The sequence below is a fragment of the Lepidothrix coronata genome, unplaced genomic scaffold, assembly GCF_001604755.1.
Source record: "Lepidothrix coronata isolate B3197 unplaced genomic scaffold, Lepidothrix_coronata-1.0 Scaffold141, whole genome shotgun sequence".
NCBI classification, from domain to species: Eukaryota; Metazoa; Chordata; class Aves; order Passeriformes; family Pipridae; genus Lepidothrix; species Lepidothrix coronata.
In genome coordinates, this window is record NW_016690321.1 from 539,769 (window position 1) to 563,599 (window position 23,831).

The following is a 23,831-nucleotide window of genomic DNA, read 5'->3' on the forward strand; positions in this document are numbered from 1 at the left end:
CCTTGATGGAGACAGGCAATGCTTTTAAATCCAGGCAGGTGAATGTACGGAGACATGTAATAAAATGTCATTCTTAAACTAGCCCCTTCCTGGGACACTGGTGAAGCAGCAAGCCCTGGTCATCTCTCTTTAGCCTTCCTGTAGCATCCTGAGAAACAGTTCTCTGTGGCATGACAAGGCCCAGCTCTATACCTGGTCATGTCAACAGACCTCATGCACCAACTGTGCATTCAACTGTGGTTTGAAATTATGGTCTAAGTCCACAGATCATAGCTGGGCTCATATATACAGAGCAATGCTGTTTCTTGCAAATTCAAATTGCATTTGGGACAGTTTATATCAGACCCAGATTGAGGAATCTCCAGGCCTTCACATTCAAAAAGAGATGGACTATCAGATGCCAGTTTCCTTACAGTGGAAAAATACAAGACAGAGGACCAGGCATTAGGAGGTTTTGGATTCCTCATGGAACATGCCTGTTTTCAAAACTGGGTGATGAAAGAGCAATAATTTAACACACCTCCTGCCTTTTCTAGCCCCCAACCCCATACATCCTTAAAATGCATACACACAGAACAAAAGAGACACTTAAAAGCTTTTAGGAAACTCATCTATGTAGGCTGCCTTTGTACTCAACAGGGATTAGCTTCTCTAGAGGGCAAGCTGGAGCACATCGATTGGGCTCCTGCTCTACACTGTCCCTTGAAGGACCCTGTCTTTCTCCACTGACTCTCTGGAGGTCCTCTGGAAACAAGTCTGCCACAGCTAGTGTTCACTTCTGGAAAAACTCCCCTTTCCGTATAAAAGCCAAACATCTCACCAAGCTTATAAAAGCAAATGTATGGTGAACAATGAGAGGGGATATACAGAGGGATATGAACAGCAGGAATGAAAATCACAAGTGATTTTAAAGATCTGGAGACAATTTTAAAGAGCTACCTGCACATTATAGGAATTGATAAAAAATTTCATTGAAGCAGTAACTCTGGTTTCCTGTCACAGAGTCTGTAGTTCTCATCTCTCATCCTTTAAGAGCATTTGTTTGAGAATCAGGTCTTTGTTCCCAGGGAATTCACCTCCTCCCGTCACTTTTTTCCCCACCTGGAGTCAGCACTGGAGCTCAATGCTAAATGAAACATTTTGTTGTCACTGGGAAAAAACAAATGCATCCAAAGCAGAACAAGAACAAACCTGCACTGACTAAATTGCAGGGAGAATTAGCTCCCATGTCTCCCAAGTCTCAGAGGACTCCACTGCCTCTGGGCTACAGAGCCTGTGCCTCCATTTTTTCATGCTGAAGTAATTTCCCTTTTTATAAGTAATTACTTTATATCAGGCCAAAGAAACAAACTACCTCCACAGCCCAGTCGTTAGAGCACTCCCTCTCCAGGACAATGAATAGGCATTTATATGAAGTAGAACAGTTCCAACTGGAAAAGTTCCAACTGAGAAAGCATTACTGCAGAGGACCCAGTTGTCTAAGCCCTCATCTTGGCTAGGACAGCCTCGGGGACAAGTCCCCAATTCAAAGTATGCAGAATAGGGATGTGTCACCGACAACCCAGTTAGTTTTCTGCCTACTAGGCTGCTAGCTATTCTTTTCTCTGCTTTTTCATGAAAACACATCAAACACACTAATCTCATGGCAGAACTAGCAAAACCTCTCAAATTAATTTTTTTCTTTTTTTTTTTGTGAGGCAGTTAACCCATTTCCTGCCATGTTCACTCCACTACAAACCTCTTTCATCAAAAACCTTGATCACCATTTCTAATGTCAAAAGCTGAAGTCAAGAATCAATCTGTCCAAACAAAGAATGTCCAAAAAAAAAAAAAAGTACTATTAAGGCAAGGTATAGACTTTAACCAACACTCATCTCCTACTATGTATCTCCTGGTTTCTGAAAGTTATTAGTCCCCCCAGTAAGTAAAAACCATTGCACAAAAAGCATTGCTCATGTAAGATACCTGCTCTGGGCATCCAGCTCCTGCTTCAGAGAGTGCCAAGGCTCAGGCATTCAGTTCTTGCAAAGTTCTGAGTCCTGAAGTTCAGAGAGTCTTTTAGCTCCTTTACTCCCCATTGAAATGGTGCAAATTAAAAAAGGATAACGCATGATCCTTGCAGCTCTCTCTGAATCACTGGTTTGAAACTTCACAAACTTTCAAACCAGAGATTGAAAGAGAACTTTCTGCAAGAGTCACTGTATCTCTTAAGGCAGCCATCCCACAGCTACTCTATTTTTCTAAGCTTCTTAGTTTTTATCTCCTCCTGTTTAGCTTAAGGGTCCACCATCATGTTACGAAATGGTTGCAATGTCTTTTCTGAGATTCCCGTTTATACTTTCGTGCCATTTGCCACTTTGTTACTTTCAGATGGAGTCTTAAAAGCTTCCTCGCAGAAAGACATGGTACTGCAGACCACATCCAAGCTGATTTTATACTTTGACTTTCAACACTTCAGGACATTATCTGTATAATTTTAATTATATATGATATTCACCTTTTCAGTAATAAATTAGAGAGTAATTCCAAGTTGCACCAAAACCACAGAGAAACAAAAGGGAGAGCCTATGAGAACAGATTATGTCATTCTGTTGCTTTCATTAAACTCTCCCTTGGGGATTATCAGCCTCTGATGCTTCAGCTTGCCTCTTCCAAAACAAGTCTGACACAAGGGAATCTCCCATGAGATGCTCAGGCCACTGACTACAGCAGCCAGCAATAACAGAGAATTACAGAGGAGGAGAGAGAGGGGTGGAGGGATATGCAGATCCTTCCCATGTGCTTTTCATACAAGCGTATGCCTACGTGCAAGTAGCCGCGAGTTAGTGCGTCCTAGTGCATTTCCTCTGCCACAATGCACTTCAAATGCATTTCTCAGCAGAGTCTTGTGACAGAAATTACCCAGCAATCCAGCTGTGTACAATTAAACAACATCCTGCTTTACCTGGCACAAAGAGATGTACAGCAGCAACCCTTTCTCCATCCTCCTCCTGGATCAGCTGGCAGCATTCTGATACCTTTCCAGGCAGCAGTAGAGCCATTCCTCTCACTGCACAGGCTTCAAAACCACTTGCCCCACAATGCTGTGAAAACTTGGGATTGTCCTTGGAATCAGACCCCACCTTTAGGCTCCTAGCAGCTCTTCTGCAAATCATTTCTAGGTGGTATTAATTTAGGACCTTCTTCTTTCACATTCCAAACACCCCCTGCATATCTCCAGGACCTCATTCCCAGCTGTGAACACTGGAGTAGCAGAAGTCCCATGTGGCACAGGGCCACATGGCCACAGCCCCTTGTTATAGCAGACTTCAATCTCTAACCTACCTGTAACCCACTGTGTCCTGTTCATGCCCTGCAGTCAGAGGTAACAATGCGGGACCACCGTGAATTTAAGCTATCATGAGGCTATTATGCCTATCACCTGAAAACAATTTTCTGTTCATTAGGCCATCAGCTGAGATGTAGGACATGGCATTTGCACTAGTAAATTATCATCAGGCTCGTGACACCAGATCTTATCTGTCTCAGCTGGCTCTGAGTAACCATCTCACCTCCTAGTCTGTTTTGAAATAGTTTACTATTAATAACTTACTAACTTTATATGTTTTACATTTGTTTCCTTTTGTAAAATCCTCCAAATTCTTCAGAGGTCATACATGCAAGAAACTACATCCATGTTAGAGAGTTGTGTATATTAGCTCCTCAACAGTGCATGGCAACCTTAACTAAGAGATGAGGAGAATAGGTGAAATAAAAATGTTAAATCCAAGCATAATAAAAAAAGAAAGCTTATTGTGTCATTTCCTCCATTTGAGTTTGGGTGTGTCATGGACACCTGTATAGAAAACTCGTGATTCCTACAAAATACACCAGAGGTCAGGATTACATGCTTGTTGATCTGTCAAAAAATAGTGTAATCCAGCAAAGTTGCACCACAGTCATGACTTCTGCTGATGCACAGGAGGATATAAATTGGCATAGGCCTTAGGCCACACAGCACATTCCCAATGCTGGCCAAACTCACAATTTCAAAATTGCACTTTCAGACACCTCAGCCCCTGGCAGGGGAATCTCTACTGACTCAAAACTAGGGAGACTCCTCACTGAACCCATTAACAGAGCCACCCATTCAAACCCCAACCAGGCACAGGAAGTTTCTCCAACTCAGTGTACAGAGAGTTGAGATTGTGAAGGCTGGCTAGTGAAGCCATGAATCTCAGAAACCATGATGCTTGTGATTGCCCATATCCCATTTTTTCTTCTGGAAGCAGCAAAGTAAACACAAGACATCTTTAAACTGTATCTCAACTTGCAAGACAAAAGAATGACATCATGAAATAGCAAGGTGTGAATTTTCACATCATTCAGTATGTGATGGTAAACATCATCTCCCCTTGCAGTATGAGGTTTTGGCACACTAGCTGTTCAGATGCTGTGATAGTGTAAAAACTTGAATGCAACGGCTACAGATAGGTGAAGCTTCTTAATGAAAGGGACATGGTCTCAATCTAGAACAGCCTATCTTATCCCAGGATTCAAGAACTGTGCTTGCAAATGCTAAATCATCATTCACATGGGAGACGTTTGTAAGCCTCTTCTGCCCCACATTCTATACCGAAGCTCTAGCTGTCCCCCGAACAGGATGAGCTGCCACAACATACCAGAGATATTGCAAACCAGACATCTTTGGGGAGATATTGCAAACCAGACATCTTTGGGGAGCTCCTGATACACTCAAGTGTATCAGGTGGCTGTTGCCACCAGTCAACACCATCATTTTGACTCCTACAGCTGCCATATGAGATTTGGAGCACAGGGCCCAACTCAATCAGGTTCCTCCGATGGGACAGTCAATCCCTCCCTCCTGCACACAGGACAGATCAACCTCTATATCTTTCTTCCAAAGTTGTTTGGCTAAGCATGCAAATATCATGATCTAAGGTTCACTGAAGACAGACTTTATTAGATACAAAATCCTGATCATTCAGCACCTACATCTAGCTTTAAATATCGTCAGTCAAAGCTAATCTGCCAAAATTATCAACATCTTCTACTGTCACTAAAAACATTATTGCAGTAAACATTTAATTTGATGTTTAATTTGTATTCTCTCTGCTTCATCTTAAACTCATTTATTTCCTGATCTGTCCTTTGTGACTAATGAGAATAATTGGCCCCTGTCCTTCTTCTGTAACAGTCTTTTATGTATTTGCAGACAGTTAGGGATCCACCCACAGTTTTCTGTTCTCCAGACTGAGCTTCTGTGGCTCTCTCAACCTTTTTTACAGGTCTTGTTTTCTCTGTGATCATTGTCTTAGTTCACTCCCCCACATTCTCTCCAGTTCTTCCTTCTCTTAGAAGTGCAGCCCCTAAACAGAACACAGTTATCTAAGCAGGGCTTAACCACAACTGTAAATAGGCACTAGACAGATAATTTCATTATTTCCAACAAATAATACAAATAGGATTGTATATGGAGTTCATACATGGGCTGGACAGCAGGTCTAGAGCAGGATGGTGGCAGTTAGACTGCTTCATTTCTTGGTCAGTGGTTGAAATCCAGACTGAAAGTGTTAGCAAGCAAGAATTATTTCCACAACTATATAGCTACATACAGACAAAGAAGTGTAGGCTGACTGCTACCTTGAGAAGTAATTTAAGAGTTTGTCACACGAAGAGTTAACTGGAGGTGAGTTCCTACATGCCCAACATGCCAGGGATGAGTGGGAGTGACCCATGTCTCATGGATTATTCAAACCAGATAATCTGGTGGCCCCACACCTGTTTTAGTGGATGAGCAATCAGCAGAGACAAGCCATCAAACACGAACATGAAGTTAAATTCACATTTTTCCCCCTAAGAGTGTTTCTTCCCTATAAATGTTTCAGCACAGCCATGCACACCACTGTTAATGATACTGTATCATACTGTATGCTTTGGAATACAGAAACATCTTCAGTATTCAGAGCTGGCAACCCAACCTTTTACCTGAGTCACTTTCAGTGACTCTTTTCAGTTCTGACCCTTCCTAGTAGATGGGTTTTGAGGGAGTGAATGCTACAGAGGTCTCAGCCTAGTATCCCTTTCACTTTGGGCCAGTAACCACACCCTCATTCAAAATTTCTCTTTTTCCCCAGATATTTAATCAATCCATTTGTATTGGTGGCTCTGAAACACGGTCTTTGATTGCTTGTGTTAGAAAGGGAAGAGAGCCACCCAGCATACTTCTCATCTACAAATACTCACTGTATTAAGAAGAATCAGCTGTCAGTGAGTCTGAGAGCACGTACCCTTTCTCTCTCCCCTTTTTAGTGACCCTGAGTACAGAAAAAGCAGTATTTTTATTCCCCACACATGAAGCATATTCAGTGTATGTGTAACAATTTTAAAAAGATAAGTCAGTCCCTCCTCCTGCCCAGACTCAGTGTTCTCTCCTGCTTCCAAGAAAACACTAAATAAAAGGCAGCCTTGCCTTGAGAGATTCAAATTAGCCATGGTTTGAATTGACTTGATCACAGCACAGTTTGCACGCTGCCTTGTGCCACACATTTGTTTCTGACTGCATAGAGAGGGGACATTTTTTCTTTTCAGTAACCTCGGGTACATGGAGATATACTGCCTGGTTTGCACAGATCACCACCATGCATTTGGTCGACTTTTACACACACCAGTTCACACTCCAACGTATAGTTCTATCTGGGAGATTGTGGTTTGCAGCTAAGGAAGCAATGAGCTCCTGAATGATAAAGGGTGGGTTCACTTGGATTTATTTTTTTTTCCAGCATGAGAGGTAGCTCTGATATTTAATCCAGCTGGGTCAATCTCCTAGTTCCCAGGTGGTTAGCACTATGGCACTTCTTTTGTCAGAGCAAGCATCCCTGCCAGCAACTGCTATTCTATCTATATGAACAGACAAGTAAGAAGGGTAAGTCAGATGGATGGTGGAGCCCCCTCTGTGGTTGGAGATATGGGTTTTTTAGTTCCCATTATGAGGCACTTTGCTGAAGTAGAAACACAAAGCTCAGAAGAAGGGACAGAAGGGACAAGGCAGTGGTAGCAGGTGAGCCGTGTTTAGCTTCAAATATCTTATTTTTCTCTGGTTCCCCTTCCACATATTTCAGTGCTGTGATCTTCAAACTGCTATTTCATCTTATGCAGGGAGGTACCCAGGGCCATAGCTAGTCCATCTGACTGCGGCAAAGCAGCAAGATTAATAAGTTGATTCACTGTGGTTTGAAGAGTTCCAGTGAATGAGTGGACAGAGGATGGATGAGAGTAATAGCAGGTAACCGATCAGCCATGTTTCTCCCAACATTTCGTGCTTTTCTATCAAGTATAAATATATATCAAAGAAAGATAATCGCAGAAGAGTCAGGCAATCCTAGAGCCCCAATGTCAGGCAGAATGGATACTATGAGCATTCCATGGTGGATTAGGCAATCACAATATATTGAGCCATCTCTCTCAAAAAGATCATCTAGTCCATCTCCTCTATTAACTAATCCATTTCTTTGTGATAAATTGCAGCTTACACAAAGAAAATTTAAAAAAAAAACTAAAAAAACCCTCTGCGTGTTCTCCAGTTGCAAGATAACTCTCCCTGTGGCCCACCAAACCATGCTGCCAAGTAGACTACTGGCAGAGTAGAGGTGTGGCTTCCCTAAAGGCCAAGAAGATTAAACCTCTAGGGACCAGTCCTCAGTCTGGACTATCTCACAGGCAGCTTTTGTGCATCCTAAGGAGCAAAAGAGTGTGGAATGGAGCCCATTGCAAAGATAAGCCGTGCTGTCTGTACAGAGCTCCCACCCTCTGCCAGCTTGGGGGAATGAGGAAACAGCACTGGGAATCACATCCAGACCTCCCACGTGGTACTGCAGAGACACTGATTCCTGGTGCCAACCCAGGCAACGTGAGTCCAGTGTGGGAATCCAAGCACAGTTCCATAGCTCTGGCACCAGCAGTGAGGTCCACCTGCCCGCTTCCAAACCAAGCACAAGAAACAGCCGCAGCTCCAATATCAGATGAAACGCATACGTTAATTCCATCATCTTTTCTCCCTGTAGGTTAGGATTTGGGGATGGGGTGCTGGTTCACAGGTTGACAGACTTTTTATACAAGGAGACTCGGTAATCCAAAATGAGGATAAAACAAGTCAAAGCCTAAATTATTAGATGGGGATGGTGGGTTGGGATTTTTGCCCCTGATCTGTATTTTCCATCTCTCCATGATCTCTTTGCATTCTTGCATGCACAGGTGCAATGTAGAACTCAGCCAACAATGCAGTTATCCTGAAAATCCTGCCCAGAATGGAATGGCTGGAGACTGCTGCTGACACCTTCTTTTGCCCAGTAATGGTCTCACTGGCAAAGGGATTGCAAGAGGCACCAGACTGGCACAGGCTAAGCTGGGCTGGTGCAGCAGGTGTGTGACAACAGATCAGAGCCCAGGGTGCTTAGGAAGAGGAGTCGTGGCTTTGGTTATGCTTCTTTCCTTTTACCTGCTGAGATCTGTCCCTGCGTATATAAGGCTGAGCCAAGAGGAGGCTGAAGTGGATCTCACCTCCCCCAGGCTGTTTTCCCACTCTGTCCTCAACCTGTTTCATCATCTCCTAACCCTCTGAGACCCCCACTCAGGACTGGGAGACAAGCTGGTGTGATGAGGAACCAAAGAAAACCAGGATGTGTGGAGGCGACAAGAGCTGCTTTGGGGTGGCATGGGTGAGCACTTGAAAATCGCCCATACCCAAACCTCTCCTCTTAGAGAGCACCCTGCACCCACACACAAACTGCTGCTTTCTCCAGAGCTGCAGCTGGGGCACACCAGGTCATCCCACATCACAGGGTGCCATGCCCCTACTCTGCTCCCCAAGGCCTTGGGGAATGGGGCAGCACTAGCATGAGCTCATCCCATAAGCTGAGAGTATTGCACACCCAGCCCTCTCAGCCTGCCCAAGGGGCAGCTCAGAGGGGATCAGCTGCCTCCATACACTGCTTGCAAAGCCTGAGGTAGCTGTGCTTGATGGTGGGGAGAGCAGTTTTAGAGGGCATCTCCTTTTGCCTATACTGGAGCTTGCAGAGAACATGAGAAGTCACAGGTAAAGGTAGCAGCAAGAGAGACTGGGAGGTAAAGGAAGGATGAGGATGTAGGCTCATGCTCCTGGCCCCCATGACTGAGCATCAAAGCTGACAGACCCCTCCCCAACTCCCATCTGCCCTGTTCCACCTGGAGCATGAACCTGGCCCAGGGCAGGGCTAAGAAGGGCTGTGATAGCGATGCGGCAGCTGCTTGGGCCCAGTGCCCTGCTGGCAGGGCTGGTGGCTGTGGCAGGCACCAGGTGGGCAGGGATGGGTGCAGCTCTCCAGAGGAGCAGGCAGCCCGGCCCGGCTCCCAGGGACTGCCACCCTGACCAGGCACCCAAGGCAACCTTCCTCCTCTTCCCTCCTATCTGCCTGCAAAAGCCGGGGAGAGGGTGAAGGGACTGAGCCCAGCATCTGCTCTCCCCTCGGACGCTGCTGGCATCCCCCCCGGGGCTTGTGTTTTAGGGGTTCTCAGGGGTAAATGACCCCCGACGAAGGGGGCTACAATCCCCCACCCAGTCGGTGCTGGCGTCCTGGGTAGATCCGGGAGCCGCGAGGCCTGAGAAATTCCTCCTGAAAAGGGGGGAAAGGCTTCGGCACGCCCTCCTCCCCGCATAGGTAAAGTTTCTACTCCCACTTGCGGAGGAAATGGGAGGGAGGGAGAGCTCAGGCAGGGAGGATCCAGGCGCGGATAAACCCTGGGAAGCCTTAGATATTTATAGAAGCACAGTCAGAATATGTCAGGAAAGGTGGCTTTCAGCCCCTTGACGCGGAACCACTCCTGGGTTTTAACAGTAGCCCCACAAAAACCCCTCAGAAATGTGGCAAAGAGCTACTGGAAGGATGAAGGCAAAGGCGGGGGTGGGAAAGGCGCGCCCCTGCCTCAGGATGCTCCGGATGCCTCAAGGGCTGAGGGTGCCTCAAGGATGCCTCACCCCGCGGCAGGGCTGGAGGGTGACACACACCCCCCTCATTCTGCAGCGGGGTGAGCCTCTCGATCCGTATGGCCGCCCCCCGCCCGCTGCCAGGTTTCCGGTCTGCTATAGGGTCGAAAGGAAGGGAGAGGCGAGTCGGTGGGAGCCCAGGTGGGGGGGCTGCCGATGCGGGTAAGGGTGGTGGGGGTGCGCCCCCGGGAGGGGGCTGTGCAGCAGCTCACCCCTGTCTCCCGCCTCTCGGCGTGGGAGCGCAGACCCACGCGTGCCGGGCGAAGCGGCGCGCTGGGCACGGGCTGAGGCTTAAAATAACCCCGAGACGTTCAACACCTTGTGCCCGGCGCTCCCGCATCCCACGGCGTTCTGCTCCCTTTGTCTTGCCACCATCTTACAGAAAGACTCACATGTCACGTTACGGTCGGGATGCACCGGTATCTCTCGCGTATCTACAGCCGAGTGGCACGTTAGCCATTTTGCATCCCTCCCGAGTGGGCTGGGGAAGGGGCTGCCTGCGCAGGGACACGGGGTGTAAGGCGCGGGGAATGGGGGGGGGGGAGGATGAGTCGAGGCGGACAGGGGCCACGATGCCCGCTGATAGCACCAGGGGTACGGGGATAAATGAAAACACGTGAAGTTGCCTGAATACAGCGACTCGTAGGTTCATGCTAAGTCTCTTGACGTGCTTGGACTTAAAATAGCCCTTCACCTCCACGCAAGCAGGCGCACTCGCCCCGGCGCTGGGCGGGCTCCTGCCGCGGTGCCAGGGGCGGCCCCGACCACCCCCGGGCCCCGGCCCCGGCCCCCGCGTTAGGCCGCTCACGATCGAGAGGCCGGCGTGGGTTCTAAGTAATGCACCACCCTCCTCGGCAACAAGCAGGTTTCTACGTCCTGTTGTTCCTAATGAGCTCTGTTTTCACATCAAAGCATGGCAAGAAGCCGCTGGACCAGCGAAAAGAAGGAGGCAATTTGCGGGTGGATGGATGGGAATTATTTTCCTTTTCACCCCTTTCCAAAGCCGCGTTCCTCCTCCCGTGTCTCTCTCGACCCCACCTGCCCACCCCCCCAAAAAAAATCACAAGGGACTTTTCCCCGATTCACGACGCGGTATGTAACTCAAAAGCATCCCTCTCGCCTTCTCTTCATGTCCTATTTGATGAGCCAAGAGAGAATCAACATGTCTGGTGAATGTTATTTTATTTTTTCCCCCGTGTCTGCTTCTACAAGCAGCATCTCTAAACCTTTTGTTCTACTGTGAGTGATCTTCCCTGGGCACACCAAAATGAGCTGCCAGCAAAAACACAGAAACAGGAATTTCCCTACCTTGGTTTGTAGAAGCAGAACCTCTAGACGGACAGATCAAGGGAGAGAGCATGGTGGGAATGTCCAGTCTCCTCTTCTTGCTTGCATATCCACATAAGAAGAATAAGGGTCGGGGGGCAAATGTGGGGGAATGAGCTAAAAAACAATCCTACTTGGCTGTAAAAAAAATAGAGGTTTCTTTGTGGCAATCTTGCGTCTTGAAGCGGTGCAAATTCAAAAGCTGGAGAGAATCACTACAGAGGATATTCAGCACGACTGGTGAGGATCATCAAATGCAGGTTCCAGAGTAAGCATTCCTTTCGCCTTTTTAATGATTATTCTTATAATTCTTTTTTTTTTCCTGGAGCCCTATTGAAAGAGGTTGTGTTTAATGCAACTGGAGGTCGGTGCCGTTCTTCTGTGAAGCATGATTATCCTCAAAGCGTCCCCTTCCTGAAGGGAAAAATAAGCATCAATTTTGTATTAGAGGGATCTGAAGGGGATAAAAACAGCTCCCCAACAAAGACATTAATATATTGAGAAAGAAGGGAGACAAAACGCATTTCCCAACAGTGCACACCAGCGGAATTTAAAAAAAATAAATAAATTAAAAAAAAAAACCAACAAAAAAAACAGCTGGCACGAGTCTATAAATAATTCAGATACGGGCTGACTACACCATTCCCGGGATAGGCATGCATACGAGACGGGAAAGCGGGCACGATGTGAATCGCGGAGAGAAGGCGACTCCCCCCCCCCGCCACGGCCCCCTCCCCACGCACGCACAGCATTTCGCCCACCCCCGGGCCCAGCCCCCGAGGGCTGGCGAGGGCCGTGCCCACCCCTCTGCAGTGCTGCCGGCACCGCTGCCCGCCGCGCTCGGCTCCACGGGCAGCGCGGGGCGCGCTCCGCGCACACACACGCACCGCCACCGGGGCCGGGGGGGCGATGGGGGGCTGCTTCACCTGCGACGGGGCCGGTTTGCACTACGCGCCCTCCACCACGCCCTCCCCCCCCCCCTTCGTCTCCCGCAACACAACCCTCGCCTCTCAGGGCTTTGCTTGGGCTCTTTTTTTTCCTAGGGGTGGGTGGGTGGGTATCTGGGAGTGTCCCCACACCACCGATGGTGCACAGCCGGACCGGGCTTATAGCTATGCAGGCATTTATTTAATGAAGCCGTAGGTATTTTTTTTTCTTTTCCCCTCCCATCTCACACAGAAAAAGATTCACACTTACAGCTGTCATAAAATCCAGACCCACATACATACCAGCAAATCCTGCTTCAAGCACTCGGTTTGCTCTGAGTAGCTACTGCCCCCCTCTCTGCCTGCAAGGCTGATCCGCCTCAGACATGCTCAACTTCTTCAGTCTCTTCTCTGTTACTGCCCGGGTGGGAGATGCGGGGCGGGGAGGGGGAAGTGCTCAGAGCATCACCCTAAAAATACATTTTGCAAAAAAAAATCCTCTGCAATATAAAAGATCCGAGAATGCTTCCCAGATGTAGAGAAAACATGGGAACGTGAACTTATAAAGCAGCTTAGCGATTAATAATAATTAAATATACCCGCGGAAAATGATGAGGGGGGGGAAAAATCAAGGGACGGGGGAGGGGGAAGAGGTCTGTGCGAGTGAGCAGTGGGGGAAACGGGGGGAGAAGAGAAGGAGGAAAAGGAGGAGGAGAAGGAGGAGGAGGAGGAGGAGGAGGAGGAGAGACAGTACGGGTAACGGGAGACCAACCGCTACCGAGGCGGGCAGGTCTCGACCTCCGACGTCCGGCAGGGGTGAAGAGGCAGCCCGTGCCCGGGGGTCGAGCCGCAAGAGGCACCTGTGCCTCTTGCCTGGCCGGGGCCGGGGCCGAGCCGCCGCCGCAGCCCCCGCGGGGAGCACTGGGGGCTCCCTGGGTCCGACACCCCCTCGGACCGCGACTCGGGTGGTTGGAAGCGACGGAGAGAAGGAATGCTTAAAAAAATACATTAACAATAACCATAAAATAGTAATAATGAGAAGAAAGGAACAGGCGCCCAGCCAGCAGGCAGGCAGCAGAATTAGATCTGAACGAAAAGAAAGCAGTGAGAGCAGAGATAACGCTAATATCCAAATTGGATACTCCACAATTAAGCCCGGTGCTTTAATTGCTATTCTCAGAACCCCATGGAAGCTAAGCAACGTGAAATCAGCCTGAACGGAAAGCAATATGCATCTGCATCCTCGTCCTGCCCTGCCCAATGGATGCCTGCACCCTTGCTGGCCATGGGGTTCTCAGCCTCGCCCCAGCACGGTGATCCACCCTGTGGTCACAGATCTGACTCTGTCCTCTCCCATGCCTAGATTTAGCATTGGGTGGTTGAGCAGAGCATGCCCACCTACCCTCCTCAGCACTGCAAAACGGTCCTAGGGAAAGTCTACCCTTAACCAGTAAAAGACAGAGAGGGTAACAAAGCAGACCCCCTCCAGGTGGAAGTGCCAAGTGCAGCCTTCAGGACATGTAGTCACTCTAGGGTCGCAGATGCCCACCTTGCCAATGTATGGGTCTTGGTAGGAGATTTGAATGGGCTCAGATGGTCCTTGGTGAGCCCCTAGAGACAAGAGCACTGAGGAAAGCACTCCCCATACTTCCCTGTCAGCTACACTTGTCCTGCAGGGAATCAGGCACCAGGCCCAACACCTGCTCAGCTTCAGTCCTGATGCATTGTCCAGCCTTTGCACACCTCTCATGGAAAGGACCCTTCAAGGAAAACACAGTGGCTTGTACCTACCTAGCATTGTCTATGTCCAGGAGCAGTGAGGAAGGTACTGCTCAAGAGACAGGCAAGGAGGGCTGGATCCCACATGCCAAAGAATTGAGTTCCAGTGAGCAGGTATGTATTTGCAGGGCAAAACATGGATATAGCCAATGTTCCCGAGGGAGGAAAGTCTCCTAAAAGCACCAGAGCAGTTCTGTTCTCTCTTAATGCTCAGGTCATGTCTCAATTTGAATCAATTTATGTGGTCCAAATAAGGCTTGCTGGTGTGTAGGAAAGGCTATGGGCAGCAATGTGGCTGTGGCACTGTGTGCATATATATTAATATGCCATCTGGAGTTTGAATGAATTTCTGTTTCCATGTACAGTGTGTGTACAATGGTACTTTTCATGTAGCTGCAGTGACCACAAGCAATACCAACCTGTGTTTCAGTTCTTTGACAAAAGCAGACACCAGTATTCTAATTCCAACAGCCAGGATCTTCTTGATGGTGCTGGTAAGGCCTGTTCTGCTAGAAAGATTTTCCTAACACTTTTAGGCATGCTTTAAAAAAGTGACTATGATATTTTTCATTCTAATTTCAGTAAAAATGGAAGACATATTAGCCAAAGCCTGAAGTAATCTGAAATTATCTCAGAATGGTTGGAGGAAAGAGCTGTAGAGTGATACTTACATACAGAAGTTGCTAATAGCTGAAGAGATTAGTCATTTGACTTTCCCATTCCTTTCACTGATAAAGTGATACAAGAATAGCAGATAAGATTTGGCCAAGGAATGTTTTTTCCTTTCTATATGGTAAGAAGGGATAAACTACAACTGCGCAGGTCCTCCTGTATTATTCTGGATGAAACAAGCAGAGAAGGTGCTTGACAAAGAAGAGAGGGAGTGGTTTTTATCCAGCATATTACTTGGAAACACAAAATGGAGAATTAAGAAGTATCATAGGAACAACTTCTGAAAAGAGGTCTATCAACCAGAAGAGAGCAACTGCAATCATTTTAAGCAAGTCAGCAACATTTAAGATTATAAATCTCTGTGACCTTAAGATGAAGGAATTCACCAACCATAAGTTTTCTTTATAAAACTACACAACTCCACAGTTATGTGGTACATGGAAGCCTGTGTTATTGTTTGCTTTTAAGGATAAGACTAGTTGCCTTTCTACTTCACAGATGTTTATATACATCTTACATAAACATACATATGTATATTTATAATTGTCTCTTAAATAAATCATGTGGGCCAAGTTCCCTATAGTCATTAGGGGCCTGAGTGTCCAATTGGATACTTTTTTCAGAGAAAATTGGTGCATTCCCCCTGACCAAAGAAATCAGGCTCAGTTACAAATTTTAAATTGGGCACACAAAAATGCCAGTCAATTCAGAATTATCTTCTTGAGGTTCTGCACAGCGTCTAACTCCAAAATTACTTTTCTATTAAGATGTAATACTTATTGTAAATAATGTGTGTGGAGGTAGGCTCCAAATTAAAAATGTTGCAAAATCTCCAGCAGCATAGTACTATGACAGGGTTTACTCTCACTAGCTGGAGTTGGCTTTTATTTTTTTCTCCAATCAACTAAGATGAATGAACTGCATAAAATGAAACAAATAGCATCTCTGATAGGAAATGGTTTTTCAAACATCTCTTCAATTCAAAAGCACTTAAATGTTATTTGTAAGACAAATTGAGGGATTTATTTTAAATGGGTCCGTGTTTACTATAAATTAAGGGCTATATTATTCTTGTCCTGCCTAAGATAAAAGAATTTAGATGAAAGTTCTTATATCAAAAGCAACCAGAGCTGGATATGGCAGTGACAGTGTTGGGGAGGATGTGGAGCAGCAGAGCCATTCTGCCATCACAGAACAGCATCTGCCAGCACTGACAGGGACCAAAGGCCCTACAGTATCTCTAACCCTTAGTAAATGCCCTGCTGACTTCATAAAATCATAGCCCAGTTCCAGTGCAGTATGTCCCTAGATAAATGGGGTCTTTGGCTAAGGGCAAAGTCTGGCAATTCATAGGTCCTCTGCTCAAACACACACACATGTGCATTAGTAAAAGAAAAGCCATGTCTGTGAAAAGCAATTTCTTATAATCAATGAAATGGATCAATTGTTCTGGATAATTCACACCAAAAAAAGGTTTTTTATTATAGTGTTCCTTTGGATGTTTGCACATTGGCTACAGAGCATGGTCACCAAGAGTCCAGCTGCTTTTATACGGTGCCCTGTGCCCTGCTCCACTCAGCCAATCTGACTATAAAGTAGCCAAATACTTCTATGCACATCCCAGATCTTCCCACTGTCTGAGACACTGTGGGAAGTCCTGGTGTTCAAGTACTAGGCCTATGTCAGTTTTGGAAGATCACCATAACACTGGCCACACAGGTCCACAAACAAGGATGCCATGTCATGATGCATAAAGGACAGCATGAAGAAATTTTATCAGCTAATTAAAGGCAAAGCAAATGGAGAAACAAGCATACAAACCTGACAGTGGCATGACCACCTGCCTGAAGGATGCAGCTAAATTTTGGCATGAAACCTTTTTTTTTTTCTTTTGCATGTGACTCAGGACCAAGAAATGCAAGAGCAGGACTGAGCCAGAAGACACTGGGTGGGGGTATGTTCTGGTCAGTCTCTTGCAAAGACACCTGGGCACAAGGAGACCGATTTTTTCATTTGCTGCTCAGAAGACAATCACATCATCCTGCCAACAGCCCAGAAGAAGAAAATTGTGAACACTGTTGCAGTTGCTTTGAAGTGTTACACATGTTCTCTCAGCTGTCATACCAGGAGATTTAGCTGAGCTCTCATCATTTTACATCACAAAAATTGCAGCATCCCCTACTGTCTCTGCCATGGTCAGTCTGTCCCTAGAAATCCTAACAACTAACAGACTGGTTTTTTGTCATGCAGAATCAAAAACAGTGTGAAGTAGATTAAAGGAGAAATAGCTTTCACTGTGTCTTTATAGACTTGTTTTATTCTTTTGAGTATGGAATGTCAGGCTCACTGAAATTGGTTTTCCTGGATGGCCATTTATATATGAAATACATGCACATTAAACTAAGAAACTGTGGAGTTCGTTCTTTCAAATGGAAATGTGTTATTTTTGAACTGCAAAAGCACAGACAAGATTTCAAACTGACAGTGTCACTTTTTTAAGATGATATATGGCTCTTCTACCTATATCACACCCAGACTGAAGAACCTATCTGTCAAAAGGCACCACATCAAATAATAAATAGTAATTATCATCAGATGCTGTACTGTGTATCATCAAAGCACGGTACAAACATTAGCAATATATGCCATCCCTTTTACCACGCCATTTCAAAGTGGAAAGGAAAGGTTGAAGCACTGCCTTGCACCACTCTGAGTAAGACGCCTTTTTTGTCCACCTCTGGGGTGCAAAGATCATTCCAGTGGCTGGAGATTTTGTCCCATCTCACTGGTCTTAACAAGATATGGTTTCCTGACACACTTGAATGAATGGGAAACCATAGCCCTCCCGGCAATCATCTCCACCCTATTCCAACTCTAACGAGACAAACAGATTATCTGGGGTTTTTTTCTAAAATGAACTTTCTGCTTGGTGAAAGTCTTATTGGTTCTCTCTAGATTCAAGTGATGACACTCTTTCTTCTCTTCACTGGAGGAGCTGCAAAATGGATTAGGCAGATTGCCTTCATGGTTTAAAGGAAACTGGAAAACCACTTTCAGTAAGAGATAAGGTGTAGCTTTTGCCAGCTTATCATGAGGAAAAGCTAAAAAAGAGCTTCTTCAGGAAAGTGCCTCCATTCACCTATTCTCTGTACAGGGCATACAGCAGCCAGAAAAATCGCCCTTATGTCTGAAAGCCATCTTCAATATTCTAGCAGAGGATCCATCAGAGCATTCAAAACTAAATTAAAATCCCAAGGAGGAATAGGGGATTTAATTCTAGGATTAAGCTTTGAAGTTGCTCCCAGGAAATAAATTATTATTGGATGAGAACCAGCACACCAATTATCTAGTTTACTGTTCATGCTACTGAGAGCTGCTGCAAACACCTTCAGGGATCCACTCTACAATATTCATATAAAGGCAAAAGTTCAGCTAGTTGCATTCCAAGAAACTTAGCTTTCCAGCTCCCACTATTAAAAGGGAAACTGTCCACTACAAAAATGCAGGGCAATAAGATTCAGTCACTTAAGCTTCCTGATTTTCACCTTTTATCTTGCTTTCTTGTAAATAATAAAAAAGTTAATAACATTGCCACTTCTTTGCTCTGAGTGTTATAGTTGGGTCAAAGTACTACGGTATTGGTGCTATCATAAATAAGCACATTTATTTTTCTTACACAGAAGGCCTACATGCTAGTTAAGTAGCAGACAAGCCCTACTCCATTTTAATGGTGTCTAGATAAAGCAATGAGACATATCCAGCTTTTCACTTGCTGTTCCACAGATTTCTTCAGGCTACCAGAATACCTCAACTTCACTTATGCAGCTTCAAATCCTTAATGCTTGTTCAATGGGGCATTGGTACAACATGAACTGCCTCCTGTGAAAGGAATAAGTAAAGTTAAATGGCTCCAAGAATGATACAAGTGTCTGGAGCAAAGAAGAGTACAGACATCAGGGCTGATATTTCACTCAAACTAAATGCTACCACTTAATCAACGCTATTATAAACTCACTCGGAACATTAAGTTACTGCGGGTAAAAAATAAATCCTTCGTTCTTAAAAATAGTTGTCACCTCTAAGGCAAAAGTTGGCAGCAGCAGTGTACACAAATATTTAGTTTTCTCCCAAAGAATGTATTTTTTGTTTAAACACTTTATGACCTAAAAATACTGTCAGCAAAGCATCATTACTTTTTTCCTCCTGAACACATGGTTCGTCTTTTCTCCATGAATTCCTTTCAGTTCTTAACACAGGGAAATGATGTACGGAAAGCAAAGATGAAATCCCACCCACCTCCCATGTCCTCCTTCACCTGCAAGATCTATCAGAACTTTTGATACCATTTATTACACAGATGTACATATGGAGTGGGTATATTCAGTCAATGGACTCACATTAATGGCAACATGGCAAAGAGGAGGCATTGGTTAGTGTCACCAGCTTGGGCTCCCTGCTGGCACAGCAGTTCTGAAAATCCCCGTAGATCACGACATCCCAACAGCCCCTGCTTCTGTTCAGGAAAGTTCAGGGTTGATAACAGCACTGAATCTCTCTCTGTTCCTCTCGTTCACCGTCAGGTGAAGCAGGTGGTATTGCAAATAACTCACCAAATGGGTGCAGGGGTAGAAATGGTAGAGAAGGAAAATATTATTTGTACTGACAAGGATTCTGAGAAAGGACTAGTATGACGTTAGAAAAGCAGATCACTTTTCTAATGCAGAAATATGGATCTGAAAGCATTCCTTGAAACAGAAGTAAGAATAATTTCACCAGCAAGCCAAGAGCTGGTGAGCTGGAGATGTTCCCATAGGGTTTGTGTTAGGTGTTCACTCCACCATTTATTGTAGATTTGCATTGACCATGTAATTTAAGACAAATGTTTTCTGTAGATACACTTTAAAGTGAAAAATTAGCTCAGTTAGCATGCAGCTGTGGTCCCCAAAGACAGCTCCTTGCCAGGGGGCAAACAGAAGAGAGATGTTAATGAGCTCAAAAAAAACCACTGTGTCCATGGTCAGTTGAGAGCTGGCAGAATCAGGGTCACCTGCTCCTCTGCCAGTTTATTTAGTAGTCTCATTAATTGAAAGGATGGGAAAGCATGTGCTAAACCTGAATATTCACAGAGCTGGGAAAGAATATCTACCTCCAGCAACTGAGGTTATCATGCTGCCCCATCACCACCACACCCTTCTGGAAAAAAGAGATCTACTCTTGGCAAATTACTTTATGCAGATGGAGACAGATTTCTTTTGCTTGAGCTGTTTCCAAGTGAGCCAGCTGACTCAATAATTCAGCCCTCTAGCTGGAAGAAGCATTAAGATTTCTGTCAGATTCCTCTATATTCTAAAGAAAACTGCCACCTTCTTTTCTCCTTTACGTAGACATCTAGGAAAAGGCAATAAGTGCAACACCTCTGATACAATTCAGCTGCATCTTTTAATCTACCATCAAATTGTCATGGATCAACATTTATCTTTAAAGCCCAGCAGCCCATTTTTGCTCTCATGTTAGGTCTGACCCAAACTCAAACTTTAGTATCTTGATGGCATGCACTGCCCACAGAATATCTAATGCTCTGATTTTTTTTTTTTCCCCCATACATCAGCTGTAAACCTGATCCCAAGACCAGGCCTTACTCAAATATGGGCTATCTTTCATCTTCACAGTGATCATGAACTCAGAGCCAGGGATGTCTTCAGCTGACCAGTCTCCATCCTCCAGCAAGCCTGCAAGTGTATCGTCTCCTCATCATGTTACTTCCAGGATCCAAGTGCTGATTGCGTTTCTATGCCCTGGCAGTGGGAAAATGGAAAATATGAACCACTCCTGTGCATGGGGCGTGCCTTTTCCTCATCCTTACCAAGCATTGAATTCTGAAAAGCACACGCTGTTCTGTCCCTCTCCCCTCATCGTCTTTAGAAAATGTCCACCTAGAGCTTTGGCCACACTCTGGCAACTTTCCCAGTCCAAGGACAGAGGCTGGGCATTACAGCAAGGCAACATTTATTTGGAAGGACAGCTTAAAGCAGCTCACAGTGAAAATCTTGGCTTCCTCTGGCCCTTGTAAATAGGTTTGCCTGAGAAGGGGGAAATCTGTGACTATATTCTGTGCTCTTTTCATGCTATTCCACTGTATTTATGCTGTTGTGTTGTTTGGGTTTACAACAAGGCCATTTGTCCTTTGTTGTGCCCTTTAAATGCAAGTACATAAAACTCCTGTGGAGCTGTGGTTTGTTGCCCTGGCAAAAAGAGCAGCTGGACTTTTCTTCAGCCCCTCTGTCAGTCAGGAGTCAGTACTCTGGGCTTGATGTGCTAGCAGGCTTTCTCGTGCCCACAACAAGTGAACCTGCAGGCTGTTTTGTTCTTGTTGGTCATGTCCCTATTCTAGGCCAAGGATGGCCATGTATTTTCTTGCTACCTGAAGGAATTGTACATTTTTTCTCATAAACTGGTTGGTGTCTCTTGCATGACTCAACTTCCTGAGGTCCCCATCTTCTTGCCTTTGCCAACTAACAGCTTTGTTGTTGCAGCACAGCCTCTGTAGAGGACAGAGGACACTGTCTCAGTGGCACAGATAACACAAGGGACAGCCCACAACCTAATGACGTAAACGCACAGGGAAAAGGGATATCACTAATGCCACTTTCCCCAGATGTTTTTGTCTTCAGAAACATTAGAGAGGGTCTGTCTCTCAGCTATATTGTTCCCTGTGGCACCTCAAGGGATGCAGAGAGAAGAGAGATGCTGGGACAGGGTAATGAAGAGGTCAGTATTTGGCAGAGTTATGACTTTATGTCAGGGCATGTTTAGCTTGGATATTAGGAAAAGGTTTTTCACCCAGAGGATGCTTGGGCCCTGGAATAGGCTTTCCAGGAAAGTGGTCACAGCACCAGCCTGCCAGAGTTCATGAAGTGTTTGGACAACGTGCTGAGGAACATTATGGGATTCTTGGGGCTGTGCTGTGCAGGGCCAAGAGTTGGACTTCAGATAGCCTTGTGGGTTCCTTCCAACTCAGAATATTCTATGATTCTATGACTGGTTAATTATAACTGTGAATTATATTCACTTCCATTCTGCCACAGATGTATATAATACCAAAAGGGACCTTTACCTACCAGAAGTCACCCAATGCTTGGGCTGAGCAAAGGTAGATTTGAATTCAGCAAATCCAGTGTTGATGAAATGGCTTCTTGTTGGCCTTGCTTTCCTGTGTTATCCAGAACAGGCTACAGAAATGTCAGCAAACCTTGGGATGCTGTTACAGGTAACTGACTGAAAATGCACATTTTGAAAAGTCAACAGGACCTGAAGGCCTAGTGCAATGTCCGTGATGGCCAGCCATGTCCAGAAGGAGACGCAAGGATAAGGTACATCATTTGGAGCACATGTTGGTGGCAGTGTGCTAAAAAAGTTCTTGTTCACAGGCAGAAAAAAGCCTGACCTGGCCACAACAAAGAGAACTTCTGAAGATGTGGGCATCCAACACATACCCAATATTGCCTGTATTAATGCACATACAGTGGGTCAAACATCCCATTCACCCATCTATCAGCTCCTATGCTATAAAGGCATAGGAAGCCTTTTTATTCATTTGATGAGCCATCACCTCAGGTTGACAAGTTTGTAGAGCCACAGGTCCAGCAGTTGGAGAAGTTGTTTTGACTAAAACTGTTAGTACTCCCTCCGGGTCACTACAAGGTGTGCTGTGACATGGGGCATATCATGATGGGATAAAAAGTGTACACCATGCCAGTGCCTACCTCTCCTGTGACAATCTCAGTGCCTCAAACTAGGCTGCTACCCATTGACAGAAGCTGATAGCTGTCCCTCTCCACCCTTGGCTTTAAAGGCTGTATGCTGACAGTCTGAGGTGTGTGGCACGCTTGGCTTTAAAGGCTGTGTGCTGACAGTATTGGATGTGCAAATTCACGGCACAGCATGTCAGAAAATCTTCGCATGTATACAAGCACCTGTACCTGTTGCTGCAGAGAACAGCATGGACCCATTGAGTGTTGGTCCCCATCTCCCAGAACTGATGCTCTCCAGCAGGGAGGCAGGAATCAGTCAGTCAATTGCAGCTGGGCAAAAAAAAATCTAAATAGCTTCCCAAAAAATGATGGAGCCAGAATTGTTTTTCCTCTTCATCCACATATATTGGGTCCCAGAATTAAGAATAGATATGATTCTGGAAAAGGCCTTGGTCCTGATCCAGGTCTCCACCAGAAGAAAAGCCAGCAGCCCACACCATAGGATCCCTGACAAAAAACATGAAAGAGGATAAGATGATGGAGGCTATACAAGGCCTGGGTGCAGGCATCCATGCAATGTAAAGTTAACAGTTGAGTTCAAGCCAGTCTCTGCTCCTCAGGTGATTACCACTGTCTCCCTCAACCTTTATCCCCAAAAAATGCAAACTGAGTATTTTTCCTCTCTAAGCATACTAAAGAGAGACTATGGGACCATAACTGCTGCAGAGAAAGTTTGGCTTCAACTACCATTATTCCAAACATGTAAATCTTCAAGGAAAGGGTGAGGAGGACTGTGCTAGTGACTGCAGGAATCCCCATCTGAAATGACCATGTGTGGTAGAGGGCACTAGACCCAAGTGGACCATTCTGGTCACCAGAAGCTGGAGCCAGGCTAGTATTGAGAAGGTCTCCACTACACATGATACCACAGCTTCAAAACCCAGTGATCTGAAAGGACAGTTTACCTGAGAGGCACTGATGCACTTGAACACGATGCTGACATACAGCTAACTTAAGTATCTCCTGACTGGTAAGGCAACGAGCAGGGAAACTGGTCATGATCATCTGCTTCTACAGTAATCACGAAACAAGTCCTTAGGTACACTAGCTGTAAATAAACCAGTTAAAAAAAAAAAAAAAAAGTTGTACAATTTCTTTACTTAATGGAAACAGCATGGTGAGACCACTGATATTGGTTAACTTCCTGGGACACAGAGGAGCAATACCAGGCTGGTGACAGCCCCACCCCTCTAAATGTCACCAAGATTCACATTATTCTTCTGTGCAGCTACCAGTAGCTTGCTGAATAGAACTAACTAATCACACAATCTCGGGTCATAATGGTGGGCCTCAGGC

General features: G+C 45.6%; 1 protein-coding gene across 2 annotated transcripts in view; it reads right to left on the bottom strand.

Moving 5' to 3' along the window:
* The window catches only part of GRIN2B (glutamate ionotropic receptor NMDA type subunit 2B), a 212,276-nt gene extending 199,601 nt beyond the window's left edge, over positions 1-12,675 (bottom strand). The window contains exons 1-2 of one of the 2 annotated variants that reach the window (XM_017827682.1): positions 12,577-12,675; positions 11,330-11,761 (exon numbers count right to left, since the gene is read on the bottom strand). The gene's annotated coding sequence lies outside the window, so the exon portion shown is untranslated. Of the gene's footprint in view, positions 1-11,329; positions 11,762-12,273; positions 12,305-12,576 lie in introns of those variants that run through there. The other variant, XM_017827683.1, reaches the window with a different exon arrangement.
* Between the last annotated feature and the right edge of the window lie 11,156 nt (positions 12,676-23,831).